At 46.9% G+C, this 15104-nt stretch overlaps 1 protein-coding gene across 3 annotated transcripts in view; it reads right to left on the reverse strand.

The window, feature by feature from the left end:
* NCBP1 (nuclear cap binding protein subunit 1) overlaps positions 1–15104 on the reverse strand; it is a 397555-nt gene that overhangs the window by 326647 nt on the left and 55804 nt on the right. The gene's annotated exons all lie outside the window — the stretch shown is intronic.

Raw genomic sequence — 15104 nt, forward strand, 5'->3', positions numbered from 1 at the left:
TCCTTGGCTGTTTGTATTTTTTTTTTGCTGTCTCCTTGCCCACTGTCTCTCTGTCTGTCTACTTGGACGCTGTATGTAAGTATGTCTGTCTCCTTGGCTGCTGTATGTCTGTTTATCATTTTTTTCCTGTGTCTCTCTCTCTCCTTGTCCTCTGTGTTTTGTTATTTTTTCAATCTGTCTCTTTAGCCCCCTGTCCTTCTGTGAGTGTCTGTGTGTCTCTCTCTCCTTGTCCTCTGTGTTTTGTTATTTTTTCAATCTGTCTCTTTAGCCCCCTGTCCTTCTGTGACTGTCTGTGTGTCTCTCTCTCCTTGTCCACTGTTGTTTGTTTGTTTTTTTCAATCTCTCTTTAGCTCCTGATCCCCTCTCACTGACCTTTGCGCAACTGCATGTTATTCCGGCTGGGTTTCCATGGCAACCCTGCTCGCGGGTCTGTGAGTGTAGGGCCGTTTTGTCGGGTCTGGCAGCGCCATGTAGGGCGGAAGTGGGGAGGCGGGGCCTCAGCACCGGCCTGGCGGCTCGCACCACCGGCCCCCAGAAGCCCGAGGCCGGCGGCGGGGGAGGCAGGGACATGCCTGGCGTGCCATGGTGCAGGAGGAACGGAGATCGGCGGCTGGCTGCGGTCCTGCTTGTGGAGGCGATCGGCTGGTGACGTATAAGCGCGCATGCGCACTCCTTCGGCCACAGACCTACAGCGCACGGAACACGCAAATAGGAGTGCGCATGCACGGCTAGCTTTTTATTATATATATATATATATATAATTTTTTTTATTATTATTAAAATTAATTAAAATATATATATATTGAGGGGTTTGAGACAGATGGAGGTTTTAGAAAAAAAAATATTTTTCATGGAGAAGATAGTAAATGCCTGGAATGCCCTCCTGAGGGAACTAGTGGAGAGGAAAACGGTGATGGAATTCAAAAAAGCATGGGATAAACAGATTTCTAGAAAATGAAGGAAATTAAAGGACTAAAGTCAGTACTGGACAGACTTGCACGGTCTGTGTCTCACATGTGGTGATTTAGTGTAAGATGGGCTAGAGAGGGAATCGATGGGAATCCAGTAACTTGGAACATGAGGATGTTACTGGCCATACTTTATGGTAGATATCCTGCAAACAGGATGGTTGGATAGGCTGGGGTGAGCTTGGACAGCAACTTCAGCATTTGGAACCTAAGACAATACAAGGTGGACTTTATAGTCTATGACCCAGAAATATCAAAGAAGAGACAAATTAATTTAATCATGTATTTGTAATGGGTATAACCATTGGGCAGACTGGATGGACCATTCAGGTTTTTATCTGCCGTCATTTACTATGTTACTATGTAATGCATTTGTGGATTAGAAATCTGAAGGTGCCAAATGTGCTGGGAGGTGAGAGGCTGATATGCACAGATGGGAAGAGGGACCTTGGGGTGATAGTGTCTGAAGATCTAAAGACAAAGAAACAGTGTGACAAGGCAGTGGTTGTTGCCAGAAGAATGCTAGGATGTATAGAGAGAGACGTGACCAGTAGAAGAAAGAAGGTGTTGATGCCCCTGTACAGGTCATTGGTGAGGCCTCACTGGAGAGTATTGTGTTCAATTTTGGAGTCCGTATCTGGCAAAGGACATATGAAGACTTGAAGCAATCCAGAGAAAGGCGATGAAAATCGTAGGAGGTTTGCACCAAAAGACGTATGAGGAGAGACTGGAAGCTCTGACTATGTATACCCTAGAGGAAAGGAGAGACAGGGGAGATATGATTCAGACATTCAAATACTTGAAAGGTATTAACGTAGAACAAAATGTATTCCAGAGAAAGGAAAATGGTAAAACCAGAGGGCATAATTTAAGGTTGAGGGGTGGTAGACTCAAGAGTAACGTTAGGAAATTCTTCTTTATGGAGAGAGTGGTTGATGCGTGGAATGCACTCCCGATGGAGGTGGGGGAGAAGAAAATGATGACAGAGTTCAAACAAGCATGGGATGAACTCAGAGGATCTCTAATCAGAAAATAATGGGTATACATTGATGGAACTAAGGCCAGTACTTGGCAGGCTTGAATGGTCTGTGTCCTGTATAAGGGCATTCAGTTGAGGACAGGCTGGGGAGGGCTTCGATGGCTGGGATGGTTAAAATGGGCTGGAGTGAGCTTTGACGGAGACTCCAGTACATAGTACTTAAGCACACTAACGGGCAGGGCTCTGGATTTCTGGCCCAGAAAAATCTAAGAAAAAGGACCATTTAAATTAAATAATTAATTTATGGAGCCTGTATGGTTGAGCAGACTGGATGGACCATTCAGGTCTTTATCTGCTGTCATTTACTATGTTACTATATTAAAAATCCAAGATAGTTGCCATCAGCAAAATCGTGCCAAAAACAGCCCTTGGAGATTTTCCTAGATCCACCCCTCCCCTCAATTTTCCCTATAGGTTATATAATAACTTTACTCACTGTGCCATGTGGTGCCTGCCTGCTTCAGCATAAGAATTCAGCTGGAACAAATGGATAAGAAATCTGTGTCACAGATTTGCTGGATGAACCTGGTCTTTGGGCAGCCAGTCGGACCGAGGTTGAACTGAGCCTCAACCCCTGGAAAACCTCATCAAGAAGGGAAGGAAGACCACACAATCAACCCACTATTAATCCCAGCTGAGCCAAGGTGCCAAACAGCCTGTGCTCAAGCTCCTGAATAATTCAGTGATGTGAGCAGCTACAAAACAGGCTGGCTAGCTAGGTGTCCCTGAGGACTGATCCTGATAGCAGCAGATTACAGCAGTGCACTAGTCTGCGTCTTCTCCCAAGTAGAGGTCCCAACAAGTGGGAACCTCTGGGCAACAAGCCCCAATCAAAGACAGAAAAATACCCGAAAAATAATAAAACCACAGAGAAGAGCATAAACACTTCAGAAAAACTGTGGGGGCAGGAGCAGCTCCCTGGGAAGGAGACAGAGTAGAAAAAATGATTGACAGTTTTTTGTAAGCAATTTGTGGGTTCAGATGCAAAACTCTACAGTTCAGGACCACTAGACACATTGCACTAGAATGTTATATTGTCATCTGCCTAATCTACCAACTGTAATTATTTTGTAATTCATTATTTACCTAACTAATAGCTTGGAATTCAACCAAGTTGCGATAAAAATATTTATCCATAGCACAGTAAAATTATTGTAACAAACTGTACAGGAATTTCTAAGAAGACAAGGTTTTCATTTATAATGAACCTCCGAGGGTCACGTGATGACACGCTGCTGAACGGTGGCTCTCTGTTTGAGCTCCGACCTCTCCCTGCTCTACTTTGTCTTTTTAGCAGCTTGACGCACTTCTTTTTGCCCCAACTCTGCTGCATCCTGTGCCACAGGAGTGCTAATTATTGTGGGCTGGAGTGCTCGAGGGGTATTATGCCCGCCAAGGCCCCGCGGCCGCTAAAACTCCGGCAGACCATGCTCTCTCCCAAGATGGTGAGATGGAGCGGTTTGCTTGGGGGTTGGGGAGTCTGTTTGCGTGGTGGGTGTTGTTTGAGATGTGTGTCTGGTGGATGGGGTGGTCTCGGGGGGGGATGGGGGGTATCCTTCAGCGACTGGGGTTCTTCTTTTTTCTTTCTATGGGGGCTCGGCTGGGAGGCCTCCTGGAAAACCTGTAAGCTGCTTACCTCTTTGTTTCATCTATGTAGTTCTCATGGCTACGGCTGACCTGACTTATATTACTCTCTCAACTCCTCCATCAAGCGCAAGAAGGTGTTGTCCTTTCTGAAGAGAGAGAAGGCTTCGGTGGCCTTTTTGCAAGAGATGCACCTTACTTCTGGTGAGCACACCAAATTGGGGAGGGTGCGGGAGGCCGTCTACTCTTCTATAACTCTAGGCAGAGGGGTGTCATTATTCTTATTAACAAGGCAGTGGTGGCGGTCCAACATAAGACTATTGTGGATCCTCAGGGCCGTTTTGTCCTCTGGGCTGGCACCCTTCAGGATTGTCCTGTGGTTTTGTGCAATATCTATGGCCCAAACGTATAGGCTCACTCCTTTTGCACTGTGCTGGCACATCTGTTGGCCTTGCCCAATTACAAACCTATTCTAGCGGGGGATTTTAATATTACCAGTGACCCTTCTGTAGACTGCAAACCTCCCCAGATGGTGAGGAGTGACAATGAACGGATTGGCGTGAACTTTCTGATGAATGAATTGGGCTTAGTCGATGTGTGGAGGGCCTATCATCCGGAGGAAGTGGATTTTACCTTCTATTCTGGGGTGCATCATACTCATTCTCGGTTGGATTATATTTTGTTGTCGTCCCAGTCCATTGGCCAGGTGGTGCGCACACATATCCTTGACGTTCCCTTCAGTGATCACGCCGCCATCTCCCTCACTCTGCACTGGCAGGGACCTGCCCACGATCGTATCTGGCGCCTTAATCTCACTCTACTTGGATAAAACTTTTCACACTGAAGAATGGGATTTCTATTACCATACCAATGCGGGAGGGGAGGTCTCGGACGCCCAAGGCGTATCTCCGGGGGCGGATTATCGCCCATACGGTTAAGCAGCGCTGGCAATGGGACGCGGCCTTGGTGTCTCTCACTCAGCAATTGCATCTGTGTAGGAGTGCCCTACATGAGCAGCCATCGAAGGCTAAGCGTGCAGAATACTTGGGCCTGCGTAAACAAAGAGACGCTATTTTAACCGAGTGAGCTATGTCTCATATTGACGTTTACAAGTTCCGGTTATACCAGTGGGGCAAACAGGCGGGTAAATTATTGGCCGTTTCGGAGGTCCATTCGCATTTAACTGTATTCAGCGAGTAACCATACTGTTCACAAGGAGGAGGCAGCGCTACAAAACCAATTTGTTCATTTTTACCGGGATCTTTATGGGCTGGGCCCTTATAATCTGGAGGCGCGCAATTCCTTTTTTAGAGATCTTGCTTTACCTCAGGTGTTGGACCAACATTTACGCATGTTAAATGCACCCATCTCATGTGACGAGGTTCATGTCGCAGTGGGTCAGCTGAAGCTGGCGAAGGCCCCCGGACCTGACGGGCCTGAGTTTTATAAGATTTTGAAACCTCAGATAGGGCCTGCTTTGGTGGCCATGTACGCCAACATGCAGATCACTGGCTGCGTTCTCACTGAACAGAGCCACACTCATATTGTGGTTCTACCGAAGCTGGGGAAGGACCCGGAGTTAGTAGGGCCATATCGTCCAATCTCTTTATTAAATAAAGATACGAAGCTCCTCACAGTGATTCTGGCGAGTAGGTTGGCCCAGGTGATTCCTTCCCTGGTCCATGCTGACCAGGTCAGCTTTGCACTGAGACGTTTTGCATCCTCCATCATACAGGCATTGGTGACCCTCAAGGAGGGTAGGGGTCGAGCGGGTGACGATCTTTTGGCTAGCCTGGACGCTGAAAAGGCTTTTGATAAGGAGGAAGTGACGTCACCGGGAAGCATGGCTGGTTAATTCTCGAGCTCCGGAGGGGCTCGATATTGACAGCATAATAAGCTATCTCTACAGAGCAGCGAAAGGGTAGCGGTCGGTGAATTGCACTCGTGAATGGATGGCGAGTAGAAAAAAGCTGGCAAAGTTTCAATACTCGGCAACGGGGAACGTGAAAACGAGATCGCATGCTCTGGAGTCCCCGACAACCTCAGACAAAATGGCGCATCAATCTGGGCCTAAACAACTTGGAACGCAACAGGCCAGTGCAGAGCTGGGAGACAAACTAATGGTAGGGAACTTGGAACGTTGGTTCAGAGAACTTAAGGAGGAGATGGTGGGGCTCCGCTCAGATGTTCGAGTGGCCCTGGCAGAAATAAGATCGGAGGTGAGCGAGCTAGGCACCTGAGTATCGGCGACGGAGGGGCGTTTGAACCAGGTGGAGCCCACGGTGCAGGCCTGCTCATCGGAGCTGCACGTGGCGGTGTCCCAGCTAGAAGAACTGCGGAGTCAAGTGGAGGACTTAGAAAACCGCTCGAGACGCCATAATTTAAGATTTAAAGGAATCCCGGATACGGAACAATACAAAGACGCGAGGACAGTGGTTAAAGACTTTTGCACAGATTTGCTTCAGGAAGAGGAGCGGGAGGACGTGAGCCCTATAGTTTTACAATGAGCTCATAGGAGCCTGGGTTCAGCCAGAGGCACGGGCAATAGAGACATCATTGCATGCTTTGGTGATTTCCCGATTAAAGAAAGGATTCTACAAGCAGCCCGGCGCCACCCTAATTTTACATGGAAGGGAGTGGTGGTGGGGGTCTATCAGGACCTAGCAGCTGTGACCCTCCAAAAACGCCGCGCTTTTAAAGAGGTGACTCAATTTATGAGAACGGAGGGCTATCGTTACCGCTGGCTATTCCCCTTTGGATTGTTAATCACGGTGAACGGGAAGCATCGCCGAGTGGATTCCTCAGCTGACGCATGGCTCGCATTGAAGGATTTGGGCTGTAGAATGGCGGAGGACAAAGGCGAAAGGGGTTCTACAGGAGAGGAGGAAGATCCAGGCACCGGACCTGTGGAAGTACTAGCTGAGAGCCCACAGCCATCAACCTCTGGCACTTGAAATGATCACCAGATGCTGGAATTGACTGTTCTTGTTTAGTTCCTATATCACAGGGGGTTGTGGGAAGTTGAATACTGTAGTTGCGGCTCTGCTGGGTTATTCTATATAGGGGTGCTTGTTGATTGAAAAAGGGCTACCCGGGAGGAGGTCTGCATGAAGCTATTAGTTACATTTTATTAGGAGAGTGAGTTGAACTTTTCCTTACTTAATGTTCTTGCTTTAATGATAGAACTGGTTGGAAGTTGGATGATGGATGAATGGTGCGGCCATGAAGGAGAGGAGGTGCGGATGATATGAAGGTTTGGAAGGTGAAGATAGTCTGGGAGAGAATGCTTAATGGTACAGGGTTGGAATCCATATTATGCCATGGGAGTGTGGATCGGGGCAGTGTGTCAATGGCAGGGTTGAATGCTTCATTAGCTCTCCTCTTCTCTGTAAGATATCAGAGATTCTATTGGGTGGGACTGGTGGGTGTGACGGAGAGGGGAGAATACAGCTTTTATGTGGATCTTTCTGGACCTTGATGACGGGAGTTAGCTATTGTTTCCACTGTTCAATATTGTGTTATTTTCTCCCAGAGGGTATCTATAAATGTTTACTGTATAGGGAGCCTGCATGGGAATTAGAGATGTCTTCTCATAGTTCTACAGGTGGGAAGGAAGCACGGGGGGTTCTCGTTGAATATTGGGGGGAGGGGAGAGAGTGGACAGAATGCATGGGGAGTTGGAGTGAATATAGAGATAGGGAATGCAATCACGATGAGCCTCTTGGATATGACGTACATTTCTCATATGGCTGATTCCAAAATGGATGGATCGGCATTAGGAGGGGGGGGGGAGGGGACTGATTCTTAGGAGGGAGCAGACCTGGCAGAAAGAGGGAGATGGGGAGCCGGAGATTGTCATTGGATCCTGGAATGTTAATGGACTTAATAGTCCTGGTAAACGGAGCCTGGTGTTTAGGGAATTGACCCGTATGAAATGGGATATATGTCTGCTACAGGAGACTCATTTGAGACCCCGGGATGTTGGCCTACTCCAAAGACCACAATATGATTTGATCTGGACACATCAGAGTGTGGGGGCTACCAAAAGAGCGGGAGGATTGGCTATCTTGGTGCGAAAAGGGGTGGGATTCCAAGTGGAACACATATTTAGGGACAAGGAAGGGCGATGCCTGGGCCTGCAGGGAAGTTTACAGGGTCGACAGCTGACAATTATCAATATATATGGCCCCTGTTCTGCTCAAGTCACCTATTTCAAGGGCCTTCAGACTGAACTGAGATCATTTGTCAGAGGGGCGGTTTACCTGGGGGGTGATTTTAACGTTCCTCCGGACCCAGTCTTGGATCATTCGGGAGGGGGGCGTAGGTCTCTAAACAATCCTGTACAGGCGCTAGGCAATTTAATGCATTCACTGGGATTAGTGGACTGTTGGCGCTTACTTCACGGTACTCAGAAAACGTACACATTTTACTCTCATGCACAAAATACTTATACTAGACTTGATGGATTGTGGATTCATAGAAATCAGATGGGAGGGGTTGCGCGGGCTGAAATAGAACCGATGCATATTTCTGATCATGCCCCTGTCTGGGTGGCCTGCACTGGGGTGTTGGAATCAAGTGGGCGTAAATACTGGAGACTTAATGAGTCGCTCCTGGGTTCAGTGGAGGTAACAGCAGCAGTGGAACGCACAATCGCTGAATATTTAGAACAAAATGATAATGGGGAGGTAACCGATGCAGTACTATGGGATGCTTTAAAAGCAGTGGTTCGTGGAGAACTTATTAAATGGGGGGCTAGATACAAACGGAACAGAACCCAGAGATTTCTACAATTACGCCAGAGGTTGTTAGTGTTGGAGAGGTTACATCAGGACACAAGGGAGGCGCAGGTTTGGAATCAATTGCAGAGGGTGAGAGATGAATTATATCAACACCAAGTTGAGGAGACGGACAAACTACGAGCCAGGTTCCGTATTCAGACTTATGAACATAGTAATAAAGCAGGGGCTCATTTGGCTCGATATATTAAAATTAAGCAGAATAGAGCAACAATAACAAAGATACGGGGGGTTCAGAGGGGTGATGTAAAGGTGACGGACTCAGAGATCAGGAAGGAGTTCTTAACATTTTATTCTAATCTATATAGTGCCCCGGAGGCGGTAAATCGGGATGCTCGGGCTAATTTTCTTGATTCCCTTCCTTTGCCGAGATTATCTGACTCAGATCAAGCTTACTTACAAGAACCGGTAAAGGAGGCGGAAATTTTGAGAGTGATTAAGCAGTTGAAAACAGGGAAATCACCGGGATTAGATGGATACACTGGATGTTTCTATAAACAATTTTCAGGACAGCTAGGACCATTATTGGCGAGAGTGGCGAATGGAGTGCCACAAGGAGCCTTCTTGCCGACTACTATGGGGGAGGCGGGGGTTACTATACTTTTAAAACCGGGAAGGGACCCCTTGACATGCGGGGCTTATCGCCCTATATCACTCTTGAATTTAGATGCAAAAATATTGGCTAAGGCACTGGCTCTGCGTTTGGGGAAAATTTTGCCATCTATAATTCACCAAGATCAAGCGGGATTTATACAGCGTAGGCAAGTGAGTGATAATATTCGGAGGACTCTGAATCTGCTTTGGGGAGCAGGTCAAAGGGCGGATAAGTTGGTCTTGATGTCCGTAGATGCGGACAAGGCCTTTGATAGGGTCCTCTGGGAATTTCTATGGGACGTGATGGATCGTATGGGACTGGGCCAGACATTTATTGGTTGGATTCGAGCCCTTTATACCGACCCGCGGGCTTGTCTACATGTTAATCAATCTTATACCGATTTTTTTCCCATTTGTCGAGGGACCAGACAGGGCTGTCCGCTTTCACCTCTCTTATTTGCCCTGTCTATAGAACCATTGGCGCTGAGTATTCGGAATCATCCGAATCTGAGTGGTTTTGAGCTGAATGGGGTTGAACACCGGGTAGCGCTATTCGCGGATGATATTTTACTCTATGTGAGGAAGCCTGATGTCTCCTTTCCGCATCTTATGCAGCTCTTTGAGCTATATGGAAGAATCTCTGGGTTCCGAATCAATCTGGATAAAACCGAGGTGTTGAATTTGACACTCACGCCTCCTGAAGTGGAGAACATTCGGGGCAGTTTTCCTTTTAGGTGGGTGGAACATGGTCTTAAATATCTTGGAATCTATATTCCTAAAGATATAACCCAGATTTATGAGAAGAATTATCAGCCCCTCTATAGGCGAATCCGAGCAGACTTGCAGAGATGGCATGGTCTTTGGATATCATGGTGGGGCAGGATAGCTCTAGTGAAGATGAATGTGCTTCCAAGGTTGCTGTTCCTCTTTCAGACATTACCAGTGCAGGTCCCAGCTCGGGATTTAAGGGGGATGGGGAAAGCATTACGTACTTTTATCTGGCAACGTAAATCACCGAGGTTATCCCAATCTCTGTTGTGGGCGGCCAGATCCGATGGGGGGAGGGGACTACCGAATTTGGAATGGTATTATCAGTCAGCCCAATTGAAATTGATCCTGGACTGGGAACTGGGGGAACATAAAAGTGGAATCCAGTTGGAACAGGGACAGTATGAGGTTGAATCATAGACTTTGGATCTCGGGATCCTGCCGATCTTGGACTTCGACTATAGCTAATCCCTTTGTAAAACATTTGGTCACGGTGTGGACCCAAGCTCGACACCAGTTGAGCAATGGAGCATTGATCTCTTCATTGGCTCCGATACAATTTGAACCCCAATTTCAGCCTGGGAGTGATACTAAGGTGTTTCATCGCTGGGCCCAGAGGGGACTGAGGGTCTTTAGAGATTTGATGGGGAACTCAGGGATCTTAACCTTTGAGACGCTCCAGAAGAAATTTGATTTGCCTGACAGGGACTACCTGGCTTATTTTCAGATACGACATTTCCTGCAGGCCCAGGGTTGGGGACAAGCTTTTAGTGCTGAGCGGGAATCCTTTGAGAATCTGTGGTTACTGCTTAGGCAGGTGCCCCGGCCTTTATCAGTGTTGTACCATTATAGGAGGGGTCATTCCCTTATTCAACCTTCCTTTCAGAAACACTGGGAGCGAGACTTAGAATTTTCCTTTTCCAATAAGCAATGGGAAGTGATATATGGGGAGGTGACCCGGGCATCAACTTGTGCTTTGGTCCAGGAGAATGCATACAAGGTACTCAATAGATGGTACTATACTCCTGAGCGTCTACATAAAATGTATCCGAGGACGTCAGCACTTTGTTGGCGTTGTAGTAATCACGTGGGTTCTTTTTTACATATATGGTGGGATTGTGAGTCTCTTGGACCCTTTTGGAGAGCTGTTGCCGCTACCTTGTCTACCTTGCTAGGGGCTCAGGTGGAGGTTACACTGCAGACGTGCCTTCTGGGGCTTTATAATGAAAAAGTACACGTTTGGCAGACTAAATTGTTGCGCTGGGGCCTAGCTGCAGCCAAATGTCTCATAGCGAATCATTGGAAAAACAAGGAGGCTCCTTCTCCAAATGCCTGGATAACGAGATTTCTGTCCATTGGACGAATGGAGATAGCGGTGGCTATTCGTCGTCATAAATTCCTGTCCAGGGCTTTTACCTGGGTTAAAATAAGAGATTTATTGAACACCTTATAGGGGACGGTTAGCTAATTCTGCCGGGTCTGCTCTTTGGAAGATGAGAGGGTTTTACAGGGGGGGGGGGGGATATGGATTTAGGATGGTGACCATTGAAGGGAGTAAAAGGGGGGGGGATTGGGGGGAGTAAATTGAGTGTGATTTGTGCATTCTTCATTTCTGAACATTACCTGAAGTTGTTGCTGTTGATGTTCTGGTGTTTGAAGATTGATATTCAAGGAGTAATGTATAACTTGAAAAATTGAAATAAAAATTGAAATTAAAAAAAAAGAAAAGGCTTTTGATAAGGTGACTTGGCCTTATCTTTTTGGGGTAGTGCAACAATTTGGTATCTCAGGGCCCTTTCATCAGTGGATTGTTCATCTCTATACGGCCCCCACAACCCAGTTGCTCATTAATAAGTGTCGTACCGCTTCTTTTCCACTGCATATGGGCACGCGGCAGGGATGCTCCCTATCCCCGCTTTTATTCATTCTATTCTTAGAGCCTCTTGCTCACAAAATTCGGACTAGTCCAACCATCTCAGGCATTTGGGTAGGCAACAAGGAATGCAAAATTACTCTCTTTGCAGATGATAAGTTGCTGTTTGTGAGCAAGGCACGGGAGTCGATTCCCCGTCTGACTACCCTTATTGGAACCTTTGATGCGTTTTTGGGTCTATGTATCAATTTCAGCAATCGGAGGCCCTGCCTGTCTCCTCCCCATGTGTCTCGCGCTCTGATCTGGCTTTCCCATTCCATTGGGCAAGTGGGGAACTTAAGAATTTGGGAATTTTCTTAGTGCGGATTGGCCTACTGTTTACTGCTGTAATATCTCCGACAGGTTGAAAATCTTACAGGACTACTGTGCTCACTGAGGGGACTTGCCTCTCTTTGTTTGGTAGAATTGCCCTTGTGAAGATGGTTTTGACCCCAAGCTCCTCTAACCTATACAGATGATCCCTCTCTGGCTTAAGTCTGTGGATGAACGTTCTTACCGGTCTTTTATCGGTTCCTTTATTTGGCATAAGAGCACACATATAGGCTGGCGGACGTTTACTCAGAGCCGAGATGGGGGGGCTGATTTTGCCAGACCTTCGCTTATATAATGTAGCTGCGCTTCTGCGCTGGATTCACAAGCTCTTTACAGCTGAATCTCGCTTTGCTCCCATGGGCTTGTTTGACTCTTGGGCAGCTCCTTACCGTGCGTTGGCATGCTTGACTTGTCCTCAGTGGCGGCAACCCTGCCTGATTCTTGCTTCGGTTTGGTTCTCTCCTTTACGCAGGGTGCCACAGTGGTGGCAGCACCAGATTGGTAAGGGCCAGGGTAACTGGGCTTTACAGATGATCAGCCACAGCCCTGATTTCCTCTCGGGTGTGGGGACACTGGGAGGGTGTTGAGGCGAAGTTTGGTTCTCGTCTCTGTTTGGGTCATGTGTCTTCGGTGGGCTCCGACCCCTTCGTTTTCCCTTCATTTGATACCACCTGGGTCTTGCCTCGCATGCCCTTTTTTGCTTATCTTCAGTTGCGGCATTTTTGCATGGATAACCTCCGACGTCATCTGGAGGGGCGGTTCATTTTTACGGGTGGACCAGATCTTCCTGTCCCTCCCCTCTGCTCTCAACTCTTTATCCTTTTGTTACAGAACTGCACGGGCAGAGAGGGAGGATACCCAGTTGCCTAAACTGGCTTCTAAGTGGTCTGGGGAGTTGGGTGTGGAGATTACCTCAGGGGAGCTCCGGGCCTGTTTCTCTAACGTTACCACTGGGGTGCATAATGCTCAGTTGCAGGAACTCCAATTTAAACTGCTTCATCGTATCTATTTTACCAGGCACAGGGGGTTGCAGGCTGGCTTATGAGACTCTGCAGATTGCACGAAATGTGCACGTGCACCTCGGACTCTATTGCGCCTGATCATTGAATGCCCCATCTTGGGCGTTTATTGGAACGGGGTTCTAGATTTTCTTGCCCAGATCCTGGGGGTGCCAGTCCAGTGGTCCTACCGTATTTTGGTATTGGGCCATGATGTAGAGTTTTTGGATCAGGGCTTCACTGATGCCCATTGGTGTTTTATCTATATTGCCCTTCTTGTAGCTAAACAGGGTGTACTCAGAAAGCAGATGGATGCGAAGCCCCCGGTGGACTGGAAGCAGTCACTTCGTGAATTGGCCCATTGGGAGCTGTGGGGTCTAGGGGGGGCATGTGGAGGGGCCCAATCGGCTGTATAGGTCTCTTTGGGAACAGGTCACTGCTGCTATTGCTGCTCCTCTGTGATGCTGATTTGCTTATTCCTTTTTTCCTTCATTTTCTTTTTTTCTCTTTTCTTTCTCTCATCACTGAGGGGGGGAGTGGGTGGGTTCTTGTCTTGTTCGGCTATGGGGGAATCTATAATCAGGGAAAATAGAGGGAGTAAACTGTCAGACAGTGTTGCTTTCTGCATGCTTTTCTTGTCTGTTCTGCATGTCCCAGGTCTTGTTAGGTACTGGCTGGCTTACTGCTCGGGGGGGGGGGGGGGGCCCTGACCCCATCCTGATTGGCTGGTATTTTTTTTTTTTGTTCCTCCTATCCATTTTCCGACCTGTGTGTTGGACTGTATGCTGTATATTTGCTCTGCTTTTGGATATTGCTTGGTTATATTGAATTTGTTTGTCTGTTTGCTTCTTAATAAAAATGTTCGATCGAGAGATAGAGATACTCAGAGATAGAGATAGAGATACTCAGAGATAGAGATAGAGATAGATAGATATATATATAGAGAGAGATAGAGATAGAGAGAGAGAGATAGAGAGAGAGATAGAGAGAGAGAGAGAGATATATATATAGAGAGATATATATATAGAGAGAGAGATATAGAGAGAGAGAGATATATATATATATAGAGAGAGAGAGAGATATATATATATATATAGAGAGAGAGAAAGAGAGAGAGAGATAGAGACAGATAGAGAGATAGAGAGATAGAGATAGAGACAAAAACCTCCAATGTAAGAGAAACCACTGCATTCAGTTCATTTGGAACGGCAAAGAAATGTTAAACAGCAAAAATATATTGTAGTGCAATTAGAGAAAAATAATTCAAGTGTGGTGATGGATTAAATCTCTACTATTTACAGTGTGACCTCCAGAAAGGAGGTTCCTTTTCCAAGCATACACACTAACAATGTTACTATGTTTTATAACACAAATAGTACCCATTATCAGATTGCATGCTGAAGATCAGTTCTTCTGTTACATCATACATTTGTCAATTAAGCATTTTCAAGGAATCTCATATTTGAGCACAAGGATACCGAGTGATTTAGGTGATCATTTTCTAAACACATAGACTGAAAGTTACATAGTGTGGCAGGGAAAAGGCAGTAATCACTAACACCCCTAGGTTTCAGCCTGCAAGCCATGAAACCTGCCCTGTCACAGAGGAAAAGCCCAAAGATATCATTCAGATAAAGCAAAAAGCAGCAGGAATTAAAAACATTCCTAGTCAAAAGGCTTATTTGCCCTTGCCTGAAAATCCTGTAAATAAGAAAACATTCCCATATGACACATCTTCCAGTCTAGGCAAAGACAGGAGAAAGAGTGAGGGCAGAGAAAGCACAGTTACTTACCGTAACAGGTGTTATCCAGGGACAGCAGGCATATATTCTCACATGTGGGTGACGTCATCTACGGAGCCCCAGCGCGGACAGCTTTTCAAGCAAACTTGATTGAAGTTTCAAGCTTGCTATGCTGCACCACGCATGTGCATGCCTTCTCCCTCCACTAGAGGGCGCATCCCCACCTCATGGTCCTCAGTTCCATAGCCAGCAAAGAAGCCATCCCCGGGGAGGAGGGCAGGTTGTGAGAATATATGCCTGCTGTCCCTGGATAACACCTGTTACGGTAAGTAACTGTGCTTTATCCCAGGACAAGCAGGCATGATAT

This window comes from Geotrypetes seraphini, chromosome 1, assembly GCF_902459505.1.
Source record: "Geotrypetes seraphini chromosome 1, aGeoSer1.1, whole genome shotgun sequence".
In the NCBI taxonomy this organism is placed as follows: domain Eukaryota; kingdom Metazoa; phylum Chordata; class Amphibia; order Gymnophiona; family Dermophiidae; genus Geotrypetes; species Geotrypetes seraphini.